The sequence below is a fragment of the Heterocephalus glaber genome, unplaced genomic scaffold (assembly GCF_053883595.1).
Source record: "Heterocephalus glaber isolate CG9 unplaced genomic scaffold, H.glaber_assembly_v1.0 deba00001118, whole genome shotgun sequence".
In the NCBI taxonomy this organism is placed as follows: Eukaryota; Metazoa; Chordata; class Mammalia; order Rodentia; family Bathyergidae; genus Heterocephalus; species Heterocephalus glaber.
In genome coordinates, this window is record NW_028258196.1 from 1,835,312 (window position 1) to 1,855,801 (window position 20,490).

The 20,490-nt window shown below is 38.2% G+C and overlaps 1 long non-coding RNA gene across 1 annotated transcript in view; it reads right to left on the bottom strand.

The window, feature by feature from the left end:
• Window positions 1-20,486, bottom strand: part of LOC110346999 (uncharacterized) — a 36,962-nt gene extending 16,476 nt beyond the window's left edge. Inside the window, exon 1 of the long non-coding RNA XR_002391309.2 lies at window positions 20,268-20,486. This is a non-coding gene — a long non-coding RNA (uncharacterized LOC110346999). The remainder of the gene's footprint in view (window positions 1-20,267) is intronic.
• Between the last annotated feature and the right edge of the window lie 4 nt (window positions 20,487-20,490).

Genomic DNA, 20,490 nt, shown 5'->3' on the forward strand with positions numbered 1-20,490 from the left:
GGTATGGTAGCAAGAAAGAGGTGGAAGACTTGTAAAAGGGAGTGGTAGAACCTGGTGGGAGAGGTTTAGGTCACTGGGAGGGCCACAGAAAGGAATGTGGGACCTCAGCCTCTCTGGCTTGCTATCTTGCCAGACAATTTCTTCCTCCCACATGTCCCCTGCCATTGTGACACTATCAGCCACAAAATCCTCACCAGAACTGAGCCAGTGCTAATGCCTTGCCCTTGAATCTCCCAAATCATGAACTAAAAATTTCTTTTCCTTACAGTTGGCCTGTCTCAAGTATTCCATTGTAATAACAATATATAATTATAATAACTAATACTGGCATCTTAATACTTTTCATACTTATAATACTCTTCATCGTAATAATGGATACTGGCATCAACATGTACAGAGGGGAGATGATGCGAACACAGCTATGTGACGAGAGAGGCAGACTGAAGTGATGCAGCAGCCAGCAAAGCTGCAGTAAGGACTGACATCACCACTGGAAGCTAGGGCGTGACAAGGAAGGGTCCTACCCAAGTTCAGAGGGACCAAGGTCCTGCCAACACTTCAGTTTTGGACCCCTAGCCTCCAGAATTGTGAGACAATTAATTTCTGCCATGAAGCCTGTGTTACTTTGCTACTGTAGGCCTAAAAAACTAACCCAGCCATCCTTCAAGGCGTATGGTGCTGGTGCTCACTCTGGTAGGCCTTATCTGCCTTCAGTGTTTAATGGAAACCCCTGCATCTCTACGCTCTCCTTCAGCCTTACAATATTTTAAGAGTATGTCTTTTTGTTTATATTTTCCCTATCAAGTAGTGACCTGAGATACCTTTTATCCAGTTTATCTTTTTTGCCCCCCTCCCACCGTATACAGCCCTGCATTTAGAAAGGTTCTCATAGATGTGCACTGAATTAAGTGGAACGGACTCTACATTTTAAAAAATGCCAATGACAAATAACTTATAAGAAATTAATTTTAGGTGTCTTCTAACAATCTATTAACTCATAACCATTCCTGGAATGCTTACGAAAAATATAATGGAAAATGGGACGTGGACATTATCAGGCAATTTCAAGAACAAGATAATTTGAACAGGCATCACATTACTCATAATTAAAGCAATATAAACTCAAGCAAGTTACCATTTTCAACCATAAGATAAAACAAAATCCAAGTTTGATAATATACCGTATTGGCATTGATTTAATAATATCTGCATTTTCATTATCAGTGAGGATGAACATGAATACAACTTCTTTGAGAGGTGTTGTAAAAAGAAGTCTGACAAAATTTAAAATGCACATGACTCTGATCTCACAGTTCTGCTTCTAGAAATTTATCCTCAGTGAACACTCACATGAGTGTTCAACAATATATGTACAACTCTATTTGAGGCAACACTGTTCAAAATAGCCAAACAATTTTGGAACACTCATGTCAGCAAACAGGAGATTAATTGAACAAATTATAATTTTTGTTTTGTTTTTCGTTGTTGTTAGGAGTAGGAAAATTTATTGTGGAATAGGAGTGGGGAATAAGAATAGCTCCTGAGAGAGAAGAGGGGTCCCAAATGGGTTGCCCAACAAATTGTGGTTTTTAAAATGGAGTATTAGTCCATAGAAAGCAGGAACACTACAGAGTTGATAAGAAAATATCTCAAATATACATTATCAAATGAAAATAAATAAAAATAGACACTGCTCTATATAGTAAACTTCTATTTGGGGTAAGGATAAATTTATTTTCCTTAACAATTTCACTGGTAAAAGTTTTCTTCTTCCTGTAGTCCTCAGCAACCTCAGAATTCTTTCTATTCATTCACTGTTTCATTTATTCATTCATAAGAGATAGGCTCTCACTATGCTGCCAAGCTGGCCTGGAATTCTTAGATTCAAGCAATTCTTCTGCCTCAGCCTCACTTGTAGCCAGGACTACAGATCCATGCCACCATGCCCGGTGTCTTCCCTTTTAAATCGAGAACTGTGCACTTGCAGGAAGCCCTTGCATTTTCTCTGGTACATTGCCAGCATCACTACTCCTGTGTTTGGGGCTGTTATTAAGTAAAATAAGGGTTGCTTGTGCTGTGCTACGAGGATAGCTGGCCTGATAACTAAGATGGCTACTAACTTACTAATGAGCAAGTAACATATACAGTGTGTGTACACTGGACAAATGATGAGTCACATCTTAAGCTAGAGCAGGATAATGATAGATTTCATCATACGATTCAGAATGGGGAGTAATTTCAAACTTATAAATTGCTTATTTCTGGAATTTTCCATTCCATATTTTTGGACCATGATTGACTAAAGTTAACTGAGACTATGGAAAATAAAACTGCAGGTAAGGTGAGGCTGTGTGCTTGTTAAAATTTGTAATTTGCAAATGCGTTTGATACCCGCTCTAGAATCAGTTATTTAAAAAAATGTTTCACAATCTTATTAAAAAGCAATGTATGATCACTGATTCAAAAAATAGAAAATAGAGGCAAAAATAAACATCCTTAGTTCTAACACCCAGAGAGAATCATGTAACAATTTGATGAATATCTCTCCAGGAACTTTTCTATGCTAAAATACGTAAACATGCAAATGGTTTGCATGTTACTACAATTTTTCTTGACATCATTAACATATTACCATGTTTATACAGACTTCTAGTGTTAGAAGAAACCTTAAAATTAATTTAGAATGGAAGAATTCTTTATATATTCTGCTCATAGGTTATATGCATTGTAAATATGGTCTGTTTAAGGACTACTTTTCATTTTAATGATGTCATTTAAAGTTCTAAATTTTGATGGAATCTCATCAATTTTTTTTCTTTTATACATCATGTGTTTTGTATCCTAGGTAGTTCTGGCCTACCCTGAATTCATAAATATTTTCCCTTATAATTTCTTCTTAAAGTTTTATACTTTTAGGCTTTCTTATTTAGGCTCATAGATCCCTTCAAGTTATTTTCATGTATGGAAAAAAAGGGTTGAGGTTAATTTTTTTATAAATGGATACCAGGTGTTCTAATGCGGTTGGCTGAAAACACTATCTCTTCCTCAGCTCTTGAACCGAGTTTATATTCTATAAAATGCTAATGTTAAATAATCTTTCAAAACTCAGTGGGCCATATATGTGTGGTTCTATTTCTAGATTCTCTGTTTTATTCCAATGATCTATATGTCTTTCCTTACACCAACACTGCCTTGATTACTGTAGCTTTAGAAGAAGTCTTAAAATTGGGTGCTCAACGTCTTCCAACACTGTTTGTGTTTTTGTTTTTGGCTTTTCTGGGTCCTTTGTACACCTATGTAACTTTAAAATTTCAATATCCAGTTCTTCATTTATAGCATGTATACACAGACCTGAATTTTTATATATACCTCGTGTTTTCTAATCCTGCTAAATTCAAGTACAAGTTTTAGGGGCTCCTAGAGATTTCTAGTATTTTCTCTGTAGATGATCATTTCATCTACATATAAAGATTTGGCTTCTGACGTGCCAATCCTATCCTAGTTGTGTCATTTTATTGCCAGACTATTTTGGTTTAGACCTATGTTTCAAAGTCTAATGGACAGATGAAGAGTAGGCATATATGCCCTTGTTCCCCACTTTAGGGAGAAAGCATTGTATTGTCTCCATTCATAGAAGGAGTTTTTGTTGGAAGTATGGAGTACATGTCTTTGATCTGTTGAGAAGGTTCTGTTCTACATCTCGTCTCCTGATAGCTTTTACCATGGACAGCTGTAGAATTTAGTCCAATGCTCTTTCTCCAACTAGTGACAGGATCATATGGCTTTCTCCTTTCCTCTGTTAAAATGATGACTTTTGGGGGTGGATCTTCCAATGCTGAACCAACACTGCCATCCCTATAACAAAACCACTTTTGACATACTGCCAGATCTGACTTCTAAGAGTTTGTTTTGTTGAACAAATTTCTGTCTATGTTCATACTTTTTTCTTCTATTATCTTTATCCAGTTTTAGGATTAGCACAATGTTGATTTCCTAAAATGAGGGGAGAAGTGTTCCTTCTTATTTCTGCTTTAAATGTTTGATATAATTTATCAGTTAAAATGTTTATGAGCCTGCTGTTGTCATATAGGTAGGTTTTCAAGCTAGGAATATACTTTCTTTAATAGGTGCTATTCAAATTTTATATTTCCTCCAGAGTAGTTTCATTAATTTGTCTTCTAAGTTACTTCTTAGAAGTTGTCAAATTTATTTCAAAAAATATTTTTGTAATATGCTTTTATATCCTTTTAAATTCTGTACAGTCTGTGTTAATGTCTCCTAGATCTTGATATTGTAAATTAAAAACTGTATAACTAATATTGTGTAAGAGGAAGAAAAGGTGTAAAAGAGCAGGGGAATTGGGAGGGGTAGGGGAAGGGAAAAAAGGGAAAGGAAAATATGAGAAGAGGAAAAAAATGGAAACAAGGTCTTTGCAAATAGGGAAGGGTGGAGGGGGTGAAGGGAGGGCAAGGAAAGGGGAAAAAAAATAAGAACCAAGAGACTCATGTAATGGTACAAGATCCCAATGATGAATGTAACTGTATTGTATACCTAAAATGTACCAATAAAGTTAATGGGGAAAAAAATTAATTTAGAATGGGATAACCAAAAAAGTCTTCCCTTGAAAGACTTTGACAGATATGGCTGTCATCCTGGCACCTGCTTACGAAGTGCAGTCATATATTCTCAAAAACTACAACTGTGCTGTCATGCAAGTTGGCACTGATTATCTTTGACTGACTAAATCAATAGTGGGGAGTCAAGTATTTCTTACAATTAGCAATGGATCCAAGGTAGAAGCTTCCAGTTTATGATGCCCATCAGGTGTCTGGTAACAGCCCTGCCACTGATTTCTGAGCTCTGGTCTCATGACAGCCAGTTGGATAGACGGCGAATTTTCTAAGCCTCCTCTGTATTGAGGGTAAGGAATATCATTCTCCAAATGTGCCTTGAAATAACTTTTTACAAGCATAAGAGTGTTTTTTTGTAAGTTTTAAAATGTTTTATGAAATATATTTCAAAATATTAATTTTTAAACACTGGAACTGGAGGGATACAAGTTTTCAGGCAAAGGTATGAATTAATTAATTCAGCTAAATTTATTCTTTGTGCTTCTCCACATTTATAGAACACAGCGATCCTGCCTCTGCTCTAGGACACTGCCCGAGGTACACAAGTACTCTCCTACTCGATTCAAAAGCTGCCACAGCCAGATCTTAAAAGCCCTTTCCAGACTCATGTTTATGAAAACCATCCAGCATTCCTAGATCATGAGAAGCCCATGGTGCACAGCTTAGAAATCTGATGTAGAAGAATGCTACCTCCACCCCTGAGTTTGGGGACTCTATAAGAAGAAAACCATCCATGCATAATTCATACTTTGAATCCCTGAACTCTTAAGCAGGTGGGGGGGTGGCCTATGGCCTTCATCATGTGGTCACTAGTAGTGTTTTTTAAAATAGGTCATCTTAATATCTTATATTAACAATGAATTGTAGCCTAGAATGCACATCCTGGGGCCAAATTCTACTAATGCTACCAACGCAAGATAATGCATACTACCCAGTAGAGCCAATACTATGTGAGGAGAATTTATTCAGCACTTAAGTGCCAACTGCTGTGTTAGGTTTTGAGGCCACAATGACCAGGCAGACACACTTCCTTGCCTGCAGGATTTTACAATGCAAGAGGAGAGACAGATACAAACATGATCTTTTTTTTTTTTTTTTTTTTGTACCAGGGATCAAACTCAGGATCTTGCACTTGTGAGGCAGGCAGTGGCACCACTGAGCTAAATCCCTGGCCACAAGATTGTTTTTTAAACTTTGGATTGTTCTGTTTTATACTTCACCCATGGCTAGAGGAAAAAGAGGGAACATTTACAAATCTTACAATCTAAGTAATAATAGATTTTTTCCAATATTTCAACAAATTACAGTACAACAGGAAGTTTAAAACAGACTTTTGCTATTAAGGTATTCATAATATATATTATTATTATGTTCTCACTGCTTAGAGAAAAATGCAATATGACTTTAAAAAAGATGGGCTTATTAACACTGGCTATTTCAGAGGAAACATCTGTAGCAGGGCAGAGTGGGAAATTTTCAGATTTGCTATATATTTGATTTTCTTTGAATTTTAATTGAAGATATAGTACTTTGTAATTTTAAATATTATCTATACACAATTTCCAATATTTTGACAATAATATATTTTCTTAAGATACTTTCAAATCATAAAATGAGCCTTTAAGAAGTTTGCTAATGGGCCGGGGATTTAGCTCAGTGGTTCTGGTGCCTGCCTCGCAAGCGCGAGGTCCCAAGTTCGATCCCCGGTACCAAAAAAAAAAAAAAGAAGTTTGCTAATGGTGAAACACATACTTTTTTAAAAAAATAAATCTCTACCCACTCCCAGAGTATAGAGCTATAAGCAATGTTTTGTGTTGATAGAAATATTTCTACAAGGCTAAGTATTTGTTAAAAGAAGAAAAACATTGAACATATCATCATAGCTTGTGTCTAGATGTTCCCACAAAGCCTCATACAGTGTGGGTGGAGCTTTTTCAGAGATGGCTGCATCTAGGGTGTGTGATTAATTCATGGTGCAATGCTAGGATTAAGGGCTCTTGGATTAAGGGTGTGTGATTACTAAATCAGTCTACTGATTGGTTTGGCACTGCCCTAATTCCAGGGGCCTAGATAGAGTATAAAAGGGGCAGAAAGAAGCTGCTAAGTTTCCTTGGTCACTTTGCTACTTTCTGCCTGCCATGGACTGTTCCTCCTGTGTGATGCCTGTCTTCCATGCCACCCTGCCTTGGGGCCAGTTGATTATGAACTAAAAGTGATACAAACTGTGTGCTAAATAAATTTTTTTTTCTTTAACTTTGGGTATCGGGTATTTTGTCTCAACAATGAGAAAGTAACTAAGACATATATGTTTCTAATAATTGTGTAAGAAGTATTTTCTAATACCGAAAACCCTCGATAATCCTGCAGATTCTTTGTGGAATTTACCCTATCCCACCTATCTCCTTGATGTCCACCTGTGTAGGTCCAGGTCCTTTAACAGAAACATTTGGCTTATTTCACTTAACATAGTATCTTCAAGGCTCATTCATGTTGTAGAATGCATTAGAACTCCATTTCTTTTCAAGACTAAGTGATATTCCATGGTAGGTATATATTACATTTTGTTTCACCTGTTGGTGGGCATTTAGGTTATTTCTCTTTTGCCTATTGCAACTAATGCTGTTATAAATTTTTATACCACTGCTGGGTACCTCTATGCTATTCCTACATTTTGAAGACACAGGACTTTGATGAGAGCAATGGCTTATTTTGCTTTGGCGTTGAGTTTGCAGGAGAGCACTAAGGAACCCGCAAATTCAGAGACTGATTAATAATACTAACACACAATGAAAGCTACAACTCTCCTGAGCTGGAAGAACTCTTATGCGAAACTTGAAATGTGACATTAGTGCATTTAAATAAATAAATGTTTCAGTAATAGAAAGTGGTTTGTATAAAAGTGTAGAAAATGAGTGTTAAAGATTCAGTTTGAAGTTGGAGAACATTGATAAGCAGACTGTAAATTGTAAGTCTGTGGAACAGTCACATTAACTGCAGAGACAGAAAGCAAATTACTACAGTATGATAACTCATATTTAACTAAATAAAAAGGCCACATTGTGCACTTTAAAAATTTTTTTCATTCATGATCTGCTTAATGGTCATACACCATCACATGCTCTACAGCTTCCAGAATGTTTTTACTTAAGTGTTTAATTTAATAATTAGTTGTGCAATTATTTGCTTAAATTTTTTTTCTCTTAGCCTCCATGCAGATAGGGACTATGTTTGTCTTCTGCAGACTATGGTGTGTGTATATATGTATATATGAGTCTCTTGTAAATACAGTTGATTTGATCCATTCAGGTCAGCACCTGGAAATTAAATACTGGAACCTAGAAAGTTAAAGGTGTATACTTTAGGTAGTTCACCAAGATAAAGTTACATTATGATAAAATCAATCAGGCAGCCTCCACTAACAAAATCCTTCCAAACACTGGGCTGCTCTCAACCCCAAACAACTGAGAGCTGTTCAAGTGCAGCAAAGATATAATAGAAATTTTTTATCAATATTCTAAATTATCTCTATTAAAATGTACACTTTTCTTTTTTGTGCATGTGTGTGGTTTTTGAGACAGGGTCTCACTACATAATTCAGGCTGGTCTTGAACTCACTCAGTAGCTCAATCTGGCTTTGAAATCAAGGCGATCCTCCTGCCTTGGCCTCCCAAGTGCTGGGATTAGACATGTGCCACCATGCCTGGCTACACTTACTTTTCTATATTGATTTCTTAAATGATTATAGAAACAAAGATAGAATACAAGGCAAAAGTATAATGTAACAGAACAGTTTTCTTCTGTGTGCACGGAATCAAAGCAAGGGTGTTGTGCATGCCAGGAAAGCACTCTACCAATGAGCTACATCCCCAACCCACAATATAGGTAGGTAATAGTTTAAGACAAGGGCTTACCATGTGATACAGATTGGCCCTGAATGCAGGATCTTCCTGCGTCAGCCTCCCAACTAGAGGGATTACAGTTGTGTACTACTGCACCTGAACATAGTTTTCTTAATGATTCATTAACTTTTCACTTAGACATTTCAAGCAACTTAGAAACCATGATAATAGGAATGAAAAGCGTACCCAAAGAACAAATAAAACCATGGAGAAACATTTGGCTTATTTCTTAGAAATTAGTAATGGCAGTGGTTGGACTAGACCGTGTGTACTTTGAGTTTCCAATTTCAGGATTTTCCTTTCCTGAAGAGACACTACTTTGTGACTGTGAAAATGACCCTAATGAATGATCTTCCATTGCAAGACATATTGTGTATGGCAAAATAAGCCTTGCTACAGCAAATGCATTTATGAGGGTGCCGTTTATTTCACTTGCTCTCCTTGAAAACTCCTATCTTAACTCTTGTTCAAACAATACCCACCAATTATGATCCTGTCAATAACAGTACTGGAACTCAAGGGCTCTTCAGTGAAGAGTTCAACGAGAATTAAACAGAAGTTTTTTAGAATGACTAAGGATCCCTCATAATGGAGAAGAGGCTGTGTGTGTGTGCAAGAGCAACTGGGAGTAGAATCCAGCTCCTCTGCACTGAGAGCTACCTCCCCAGTCCTTTTATCTTATTTATTTTAAGACAGGGCCTTGCTAAGTCTCTAAGTTGCCTAGACTGGGCCCAAACTTGTGACCCTAACTGTCTCAGCCTCCCAGAGAGTTGAGATTACAGGTATGCACCACCATGCCCAGTTCACGATACAGTTTAGAGAATGTGGACAAAACTCGGTCAACATGCAGTAAGTTGCTGTTGCAGATTTCTCATTCCTTCTCTAGGAACTTAGGAAAACCTTTAGCCAAGTGTAGTTTGAAAAAGTCCTATTTATCTTCTTGTAGGTCCTGCTAGTTATGCTCTTCTGCCCAATAGGGTTCTTGCCTACATTTTACATTCTGATTATCTGGGTTCTTCGTTTACTTCCTTCAGTGATTTCCTTAGGCTCCCTTGCATAAGAGCAAATAGTTATACAAACCTTACCTTGTCCCAGACAATGCTCTAAGCATTTAACATTAATTTATGTCTCCTGACAAACCTTAAGAGATGGATGCTATTAACTGCACTGTACAGATAAAGAAAATAAGGTAAAGTTAAGAATTCTGCCTAAAGTCCCACAGTAAATATATAGCAAAAATGGGGATTTGAGCTCCATACAATTAACTAGTATACCATATTGCTTTTCTGAGTACCAGGTACTGTATTTGGTCACAGGATTCTTAAGGCTGACTTTCAGCAAATTCTCAGAAAAGCATCTGCTTCTACTTTCTTCCTTCTCATTCTCCTCACTTCCTTCCCCCTCTCCACTTCCCTATGCCATTTGGCACAGAAGCTCCGTTAAATTTGTGTTTTGGGAAAAAAATGAGAAATGCTAAGTAAGAGTAATAGAAACTAGCTCTACATTTGCTTTGTGAATGAAATTAAGATCTGGAAAATATGTACATTTAAAAGTCTGTGTGTAGCCTTAAATTTACCTTTTTGAGTACCCTTAATTTTCTAGACTTAGTGAGCTAACTGAAATTACGGTTCTATTTAAGTGTCAGAAAACTAAAGTGTTTAATGATCTAATCATTGGGTGATGCTCTTCCTTTAACAACTTATTAATCTTTTATTTTAAACATTAGTCTTTCACTGAAGTTTAATCAAATATTTAATCAAGTATTCTTTCTTTTTTTTTTTTTTTTGGTACCAGGTATTGAACTCGGGACCTTGTGCTTGCAAGGCAGGTGGCAGAACCACTGAGCTAAATCCCCGGCCCTGTATCAAATATCCTTAATCAGAAAAAAATGAAGCTATGCCCATTTTGAAAAAAAATGTATAGTAAATCCTAAAGAAAAAATATATTTGGTGTCTTTCATATATAAACACTAGTTCCTTGCTTTTCTATAAATTGAAACCAGGCAACACAGACAGTAGTCAATGAAACACAGATTTACTAAGCTGGGAATAGTTATGCATACATGTAGTCCTAGCACTCAGGAGGCTGAGGCAGAAGGATTGCTGTGAGTTCAAGGCCAGACTGAGCTATATAGGAAGACCCTTTCTCAAAATAAATGAACAAATGATAAAAAAATAAATACAATGGATTTGCTTTTTTCCTGGATTTAGAAAAAAATGCACAACTCCAAGGCATGCAAAATTCATTTTAGGGACATTAAGGTATTTCCTTGCAAAATTACCCTTCTATTAGAGTTAATAAAAAAATAATACATATGAATGAGATCTTAAATGTCTACTATTGAAAAAATATAGTTGATTAAAAATGTTGATTTTTTTGTATTACACAAATGTATTTTATTGCTGTACAAGATTGCCCTCTTGTGTTTTCTCTAGTTAAGTAATTTTTATTGATTTATTGATTTTTATTGATTTATTCAACTTTTAACTTTTCCATCTAAAATTAATGCATTAGATAAATTTCAAAGCCATATTTTCAAAACCACACAGATCGAATCAGAAATTAATGGTAATTATGTTACGGTTTATGGTACACTGTATCCCTTTAAATCCCTAAACTCATGTATTAAATACTGAGGCCTGACATTAAGAAGCAGCAGTCAAGCAGAAAAAGGTAAATAATAATTTACCTATATAGGTAAAGAAAAATTTCAAGTAATGTGAAAGAATTCTAAAGCCCTGATACTAACTTCCCAAATTACTAAGTTACGGAAGATGCACCCAATTAGTCTATCACTATAGGTCTGTCTTATCTACTTTTTTTTTCCTGGTACGGGAAATGAACCCAGGGCCTTCACAATGAGCTACATCACCAGCCCTTTTTTATATTTTGTACTTTTTTTTCTAAATTTTGAGACAGTCTCATTAAGTCACTAAGTTGACTAGGTTGGGCTCAAACTTTCCATTTTTCTGCTTCAGCCTCCCAGAGTGCTTGGTTTATACGAGTGTACTATAGTCAATCTCTCCCTTTTGCTTAGTTACTATGAATACATAAAAACAATAGTAGCATCATTTGACCAAATTTTCTTTGTTAATGTTGCCTAATTAAAACAAGTGCTGGGCTGGGGATTTAGCTCAGTGGTGCCGCTGCCTTACTCGAAAGCACAAGGTTCCAAGTTCGATCCCTGGTACCAAAAAAACCACAAGTGCTCACGGTTGCTGGTGGAAATATAAAATTTAGTACATTTTTGTAAATCAAATCAAGCAATATATATTAAAGGCCTTAAAAAGGATCATTAGATTTGCTAAGAATTATTTTAAGAGCACAATCGTAAGCACCAAAGAACTTTATGCCAACTTCTCATCATAGCATTATTTATTATTTCAACACTTAAACACTGTCCTGTGTTGAAGTTAGACTGGAATACTATCATGTAGTGGAATCCTCTGCAGTAATTATAATTTTATTGTATCTTTTTCTATGATGAACTTATGATAATCATCAGAATATAAATACATCAGAATATAAATACATGTGTGTATGTGTGTGTCGGTGTGTATATCACAATGACCTAAAAGCATCCTCCTTGAAACTAGACAGAGAGTAACATAGAGAGAGCTGGGGGGTGGAGCTCATGCATGAGGAACTGGGTTCAATACACAGCATCAGAAAAAGAAAAGATTAAAACAGAATGCTTTAAAATATTAATAGCTGTCATTTGGTGGTAATGACACCGCTAGACTGGTTTTTCATTTGTCTGTGTTTTCCACGTTGTTACATCTAACATGTATTAGTGATTTTGTTGTTGTCCTTTTTGTTTGTGGTACTGAGGATCGAACCCAGGGCCTCACAAAAGCTAGGCAAGTGCTCTTCCACTGAGCTACACCTCAAGCCCCTTTTAAATTTTAAAACAAAGTCTCACTAAGTTGCCCAGGATGGCTTCGAACCTGCAACCCTCCTGCCTCGGCCTCATGAGTGTCGGGCTTGGTCTAGTCATGAAATGGTTGGTGAATACGCTGCTTAGTTCCGGGCTGCAGTTGAGACCACAGCTCTCGGCGAGCACACAGCAGATGCAGGTGGGGCTGACTTCTGCTGGCACAGGCCATGCTGTCTTCAAGCAGATAAAACACAGGAGGAAATTCACAGAGAGGAGATGATAAGACCATAGAACCATCAAGTACAGCACATCTTCCCTGTCTTGACTGCTGCATGGACACCGACCACACATGCTGGCACCGACCCCCACGTATGACAGATGTGCTAGACCCTTCTCCCCATCCCCTGTAAACGCCTCTGCCATTTGTCTGCTTGACACCGACGGCCCATTGATACCCTCAGCAGATCTGCACCCAGGTCCGTAACGTCTGTGCCTCATTGCTTTCCACTAGCCTGCTTGGGTGGTCTCATCCCTCCACCATTTGTCACGAGTAGCTGGGATCACAGGCAGACACCATCGCCTGTAGTGGGGGAAAGTTCAGCGTTCCTAATATCGATAGAACTGAGATGTTTCCCCTTTACACAGATCAGGAATCCTGTGGATTAAGGAAGCTCGGAAAGCTTTTTTAAAGAAAACCAAGATATCAGCAACTAGTACAGGACCCCATGTCTCCTTGAGTGAATGTAGGAAGCAGGGCCTGCCCAACAAGGCTCTTAGACTGGAATCTTCCCCTTCTCATACTTTATCCTTTGGAGAAAGAGGAAAACAGTTAGGTGATGCGTTCCTCTTCTATACAAGGCAACAACCATACATTAAGTACTTACTGCATGCTAGGTTGGTTGAACAGGGCCAGAAACTAAATGTAAAGAATGACTGAAAGTAAGCTGGGCATGGTGGCACACACCCTTAGTCCCAGCACTGGGGAGGCTGAGGTAGGAGGATTGCCTCCAGGTCAGCAAGAACTACATAACAAGACTGTTTTAACAAAAGAAAAACTGGAAGGATGTTGTAGAACTTTGCCTGCAGCCATCCTGTAGGCTCTTCCCAGGTAGGCTATAACTAAAAAACTAGTCTTCTTTCCTGAAGTTTTGCAACAACCTGTTTTCCATCCACACTGCCAACTTCAGTTCATTTTCCAGGCCACAGCAAAATTTATCTTTTCAAAAAGAAACCCCTAACAGATTCCCAGTATACCCTGGGATAAATTCTAACCTTATGGTAGCCAAGACCCTTAGTGATCTGGCTTCTACTCACCTACCCCCCCCCCAGCGTCCACACCCACTTCCTTGTCTTTCAGGTTTTATGAACTTCACCAGGCTTTGCCTCCGGTATTGTCTTGGGTTAAAACAGATCTAACTCTTGTCTTTTGTCTAAGTACTGCTTATCCTCTAGGCTCTGGTTAAATGTTGCTTTTGTGGGGAAACCTTAGCTATCCCTGCTATGTGCATTCTTCCTAGTCACTAATTTCCCTATGATAGTCCTTTCTGAATGTCATTACCGTCTCTGGTTTAAGTGGCTTTCTCTCTATCTAGATTGTAGGGTCTGTCAGGGCAAGGTGTAAGTCTGCCCTAGTTTCCTGAATATTTGTAATGCATAATGTGGGAGCAACAGATACTGATTGAATTACTGGGTGAATAAGTGAGATTACCTGATCATATTTGACCTCCCAAAAACTCTTTAAAGAGCTTCCCCAATTGATGCTAATGAGTATCAAAATAAAGTTGATACACAAGTTGTGATGGTGGTGGTCCCACAATGCTGTGAGCATTTTGCTCAGTGTGAAATCCTGAATCCTGTACTCAGTTAATAGATTTACAGATAACTGAGTTAAGTACTTTAAAGAGATTTGCCACGTTCGTTTTTCAAGCCCTTTGTAGGGGCAAAACAACAACAACAACAACAAAAAACACCCATTCTGACATACAGATTGTTTCTAATTCTTAAATTCTACCCAGCAATATTCATACAATGTTTAGAAATAATCTTTAAAGACATGACATAATGTTCAAATAACAGTGTTTTTAAAGTACACAAACTGCCTATGGAGAATAAGCTGATGTCTATTCCTGTACATGACATAAAGAGAGGAAGGAAAGGCATCAACATGTGTATTGTGATTATCTCTTGCCTAAAATGTTTCTTCACTCTTCAGTAGTTCTCTGAATGAGCAGGTATTTATTACTTCAGTTGAAACAGGATTATTTTGGAAATCTTTATAAAATGAATTCTATTCTATGTAAGCAGTTGCTTCAAAGAATGCTTTAAAACTAAAGAGCAAGCTAGTGGCAATTCACTAACGGTACAGCACTTGACCTGGATTAGGGCAGAGGTGAATGAGCCGCACTATGGAATTATCTCTGGAGAAAGGAGGGCCCAAGGGGCAGCTCACAGCTGGTCTGGGAAAGTCCCTCACCTGCACCACCTAGCTCAATAGACCTAGGAAGTTGCTTTTTCTTTTGCTTAACAATAGGTCCCTGTGCTAAGCAAAACTGCCTCCCTCCAAAGCTCCCTGAAGTGCAAAGACGCGGAGGATCAAAGGAACCATGAACCACTCCCTGAACTTCAAAGGTTTCTCCCACGGGAACTCTGAGAAGCAGCTGCATGTTCCTATATTACCTGTTAGAGACTCCCATTGCTATGTATAAGTATGACAGTACAAATGTCTTGGCTACGGTGTCCCTTCCATTTCTTCATTAGGGTTCATTTAGGGTTAACAGTTGTGTGTGAAGATTTAAAATGAATAACAAATCAAAATAGATTAGGAATATAGACTTAACCTACCTCTAGTGAGCCTTGTAATGACCTTATTTTTTTTGTCCTTTCTAAAGCTAGTTTTTTAATATCTTGGTTGGTTCTATATTTTCTCACGCAGAAAAAAGTGATGAAAGCAAACAAGTATTTTGTAAATAACTTGTATTTTAATGTAACATTCAAACAATATCTACAAAGTCATTTATTTTTCCTAGTTTCACAAAGTCAGTACCCATGAACAACATCCCCTCATTAAAACGTTTCACGAATGCTGTGTTGGCCTATGAAGGCCAAAATAATTCAGTCAATCATGCAAATATACACTGTTGTTACCTGAACACGTTGCCTCAAAGTATTCGTTTTAATAATAAAAATTCATCTATAAGTCATTACTTTAAGGAAAATTATTTTAGCCCCAAGTAGACCACTGTGTTTCCCAGAAAATAAGACCTAAGTGGAAAATAATCAGCCTCGAAAACTAGAGATCAAAAATGCCAGCCTCAATCAGCCTTTCCTTGCCTTACCTGCCATCACCATTCTCTCGCTTGGTGGCTACTCTATAAGGCAAGGACAGGCTGATTCGGCCTGGTATTTTGGTTTTGTTTTTTGAGACAGAGTCTCACCATATAGCCCAGGGTGGCCCTGAACTTGCAGCAATCCTCCTGGTTCAACCTCCCGAGTGCTGGGATTACAGGTATGTGCCACTATGCCCGGTTTGGGCTGGCATTTTTGATCTCTAGTTTTCAAGACTGATTATTTTCCAGTTAGGTCTTATTTTCAGGGAAAAAAAAGAGTATGTATGCGATAAGAGAAGTTCTATACAATTAAACTCAGTTAAAGGCTTTATACTGAGAAATCTATAATATGACAAAGTATACAGCAAGGTCAATCTTGCATTCATGCCTTTAAAGTAATTTATTAAGCATATAGCAGTACAATGAAGAATAAAACATAATTCCCACTCTTAAGTATTCTCTTCTAAAAGAAGCACAGATAAGCAACACAGGGCCATAAAGAAGTATAGCCACAGAAGTTCAAAGCACTCAGAGCAGGGAGAAGTCAGCTTTTCAAGTAGTAATGGGAAAGGGGTGTGTTTGTGCACCAAAGACAGAGAGAGGCAAAGCAAGAGAGGAGAAAGAGGGAGTGAATTAGAAGTATCTGTATAATAATGAGCTTGAATATAGAGGTCAGAAACTATCTGGCACATTCTGGGAACTGTAAGCCGTTCAGTTCAGTTTTCACTCACAAATAAACTAATCAATCAAACTGAAAATTTTAAGTTGAAGTTTTGAATGGCAGTCAATACCAGAAAGTTGACTAATGCACCAAGGAAAGAGTCAGCAGAAGAGCATGGCAGGAAGAAATGTCACAGAGGAATAAAGTGGCATGTGTGCTAAGGAACCCAAAGGATCTAGCTTTTGGGACATAACAGGTGACTTTTGCCAAAGCATTGTTAAAGGAAAGGCTGAGAGGCTAACCCATTGGTTGGAGGGTGAACCTGCATCTGGGTTGAGACAGTGGATACTTACTGCAGATTAGATCGGCAATTTGTGATGGAGAGGAATAAGGAACAGGATGGTACAGGAAGTCTCCAGACAGAGCATGTTTTTAAACTGAGAAGCAGTGACTAGCAAAAGTAACATGGGAAATTCAGGAGGAAGAAACAAAGATGGGCTAGGTCCCCAAAAGACTAAAGATGGCATCAAGAACACAGGCAGAGAGAGGCATCAAGTACTGGATGGGCTATCTCCCGGTCTAAACCTGCGGGAGGGGTTGAGTTCCGATGCAGGTGAATTTCTGGGTGGGGTGGAAAGTGTAGAAGTACACCTACAGACAGCTCCCTTTCTCATTAAGACACTGGCAGAATCACGTGGTGAAGACAGCATGAAGCAAGTAGAGGTCAAGGATTGTGGTTGTTGGACAAAGTTGGCCTGATATCTGCAAACATGGCTAAAGTGGAGACCAAGAAGTCTAAACAGCTTCAGTATGAAGAAATACATGATTTGCTCCAGCACTTCTTACCAGCCTCAGTGTATGTATGAGAACTAGCAGGCCAAGTCTTTGGGCAGGTCACGCAAAATTAGTATGAGGCTGAAAGTAATGAAAATGGAGACCATTTGACCACAACCCTCTCTGGGGCTCGACACCTCTGTTCTACAGACAAAATCTGTGCCTACAATTGTGACTGCCAGTCAGTGCTCTCAAAGGGAGATAGGGCTAAAGAACAGACTGTCATGTCTCAAATACAAAGGGAAGAATAAAGTTGTTAATTAAAGCACTTTACATGGGAATCTCTGAGTATTACAGGTAGTACAGGCAGTAAAACAATATACTAACATTCATCCTTTGATTGAATTCTATAGCCTTCAATTTTGATATATGCCCTTCCTTTCATCTAGAATGAAACAAAGTTAAGGATATATACATTCTTGGCTTTATGTATAACAGATAGGATTAGTAGGATGAAGAACATGATGTGTACAATAAAATTACACAAATGTTTAGATTATTCAGCATTTGTGCCTATGGCATATAATGTCATCCTGCTGAGTCAAGGGAACTTAAAGTACCTTTTCATTAATAATGTCTTCATTCCCACAGTTACCTTATAGGTAGGTACATAGCTAGGTTTCCTTCTCTAAATCTAGCCAATAAGAGAAAAATGTCTTGTTAGACAGTAGGAAAGAAATTTTCTCCCTCCAGACTAATTTCAGGAGTTAGCTTTACAATGTTGTTCTGAAATTGCTATCAGTCATTTTAATTGATTTAACAAAGATTTTTTTCCTCCTAAAAAAATTACGATGCCTTTTTTTATTCAAAAGAGAACAACAGTAAAAAAATGACCACTGCATCTTAGAATATTATGAAGCAATGAAAATATCAATTACCCAGAGAGAAGATTATCACTGGTTCCACTTCCCCTGCTCTGGGACCAGTTCTTTTCCTGTAAGTCATTGCTCATGGAAGTAGCTGCCTTTTTAGAGCTTCATAATAGGCAAATATGCCTAAAGCATTGCACTGAACTAATCCTACTTCTGTACCCAAAATAATGCTATCATCATAAGAAAACATGAACTAAAAAAGGAAAGATTTCATAAGTATGAAAAAAGATTTCTTAGAGAGGTCGTCTGATTTAGAAGACCATCACTGGGATTTTAAGTAGAATATGTGGTCACTGGAGCATGGATATCAGAAATCTTACCAGCTTATTATCAAGAAGACCAGATTTTACTTTGTCATTGTAAGGATTCTAGACTGTTGAATGAATATTTAAAAATTTAACAAGTCTCCTTTTGTGTGTTAGAGATGGGAATCAAAGTAACACTCAGTCCCAGACCATAAAGGGATCTTCAAAATTCTAACCTTCTGAAAATAACTTTGAGATAACATCCAGTTAAGCAAGCTCAATGCCAAGTTATAAAAAAGAACATGAAGACTAGCTGCCACTTTCGCTATAATGGAGTCATGTGGTTTTTTGGAAGGGGTTATATTCCAAAGTGAATGACTCAAATTTTTCTAAATAAAAATTACTGTTAAACATTTCTTTAAAAATTCCACGGGGGCCATTTGGGTAGTTTCCCTCCATGATTTGAACAGATTGTTGTTTGGCTGAACATCCAGGTAACACTTATAAACTATGTACTTTGAAAAACATGTAGCTTTAAACACTGTATGAGTGTTTGGAAATACAGTTTTGTTCTGTGTTTTTTAAAGAACATAATGAGATCACACTGTACTTACACATCTTGTTTATTCTTCCCCTCCACTGCAGGTAAACTGCTACAGAAAACCTACAGGAGGTTTTCCAATGTAAATGTTCATGGAACGTTGTATTTTCCAAAAATGGCCACTGCAAAGCTTTTGGTTCCACCTGGTTTTAGAGAACCTCTCCCTATCAAGAGGTAGCACTCCCCCATCCCTTAGAACTTGGGTGCAACTCTGACTGCTGGGATACATACAATGCAGCAGAAGTGACTTCTAAGGCTGTCTGAAAAGGTGGTAAGTTTCTGCCTGGCTCTCTGTACGCTTGTCTTAAGAAGCCAGCCAGGCAGTTGCAAGAAAGCCCAAACTAAACCATACTATAAGACCACATACTGGGGTCTACAAGGAACAGAACTGAGGCCTCCAACTTCTATCCAGCATTAACTACTAGCCTGAGTGAATTTTCAGATAATTTTAATTCTCAATCTTTGAATCTCCCAAATGACACTACGAGTAAAATTGTGCACAGAAAAGCCATCTTGCTGTGACTTCCTGACTTAAAGAAGCCGTGAGCAGAATGATTGTTTTCTACTGCCAAACTACAGCAATTTGTGAAGCAACCATAGAAACTGGAAGTGTATATACAATTATCTCCATTTCAATCTTTTCTACACACTAGCAGAATTAACAGTAATATTCCATAATATTTATGCACAAGTTTAGTCATTCCTGTATAGTCACTTAGTTTGAGTTATCTGTTCCTATTACAGACAAAGTTGAAATAAACAAGCTTCTATATGCTTATTTGTACATACATGTCAATATTTCAACAGGACAAAAACTTGTAAACGAGCTAATAAATACATATAAGACAATCAGAACGGTGCCAGGCACACAGTAACAAATTATTATCATCCCTATACGCTGACTCTCTCTCTGAAAGGTGGTAAGTTTTCCTTAAAATCTTTAGTGACAAGGGCTCTAACTCTTCCATGTTACTAACGTGCCAGTATATCCCACTTTTTTTTTCAGAGTTTAGATTATGGCAAAAAACTGCAAACATGTTCAGCAATAGAATTATATTCGTGGAAACTTTCATCTTGGGCACACAAGACCAGTCCTACAAATCAGTTTTTTAAAAACTGAATTTGCTCAGTGGGCTGGTGAGTTACACCACCTCGTTGCCCCTTAATTCAGACCTGCCAGAGATCCTTAATTGTGGACCCGCAGAAGGGGCCCAGCCTCGCGCGGAACCGCCCCAGCGCTCCGCGGGAGGGTCGCCGCGCACCTACGGGTCACAGTCACCTCCTCGTTCGGGGGGGGGGGCGCTGAGAGGAAGCGGACTACCTGGTCTGGGTCTCGCCAATGGAAAGGGGCTCACTCTCCTCATGAGCGCTCGGGTGTCCACAGTCATCCACCTATTCTCACAGCTCTAGGGGCTCCCAAGTCCGCGCCACCTCTCCCAGACCCCGAGAAGTACCTGGCCCGCGCGGCCCCGTGAGCCCCAAACTGCCGAGGGTGGCCCCGCCCACAGCGCTCCGCGAGCACGCGCCTCCCGGCGACACCTGCA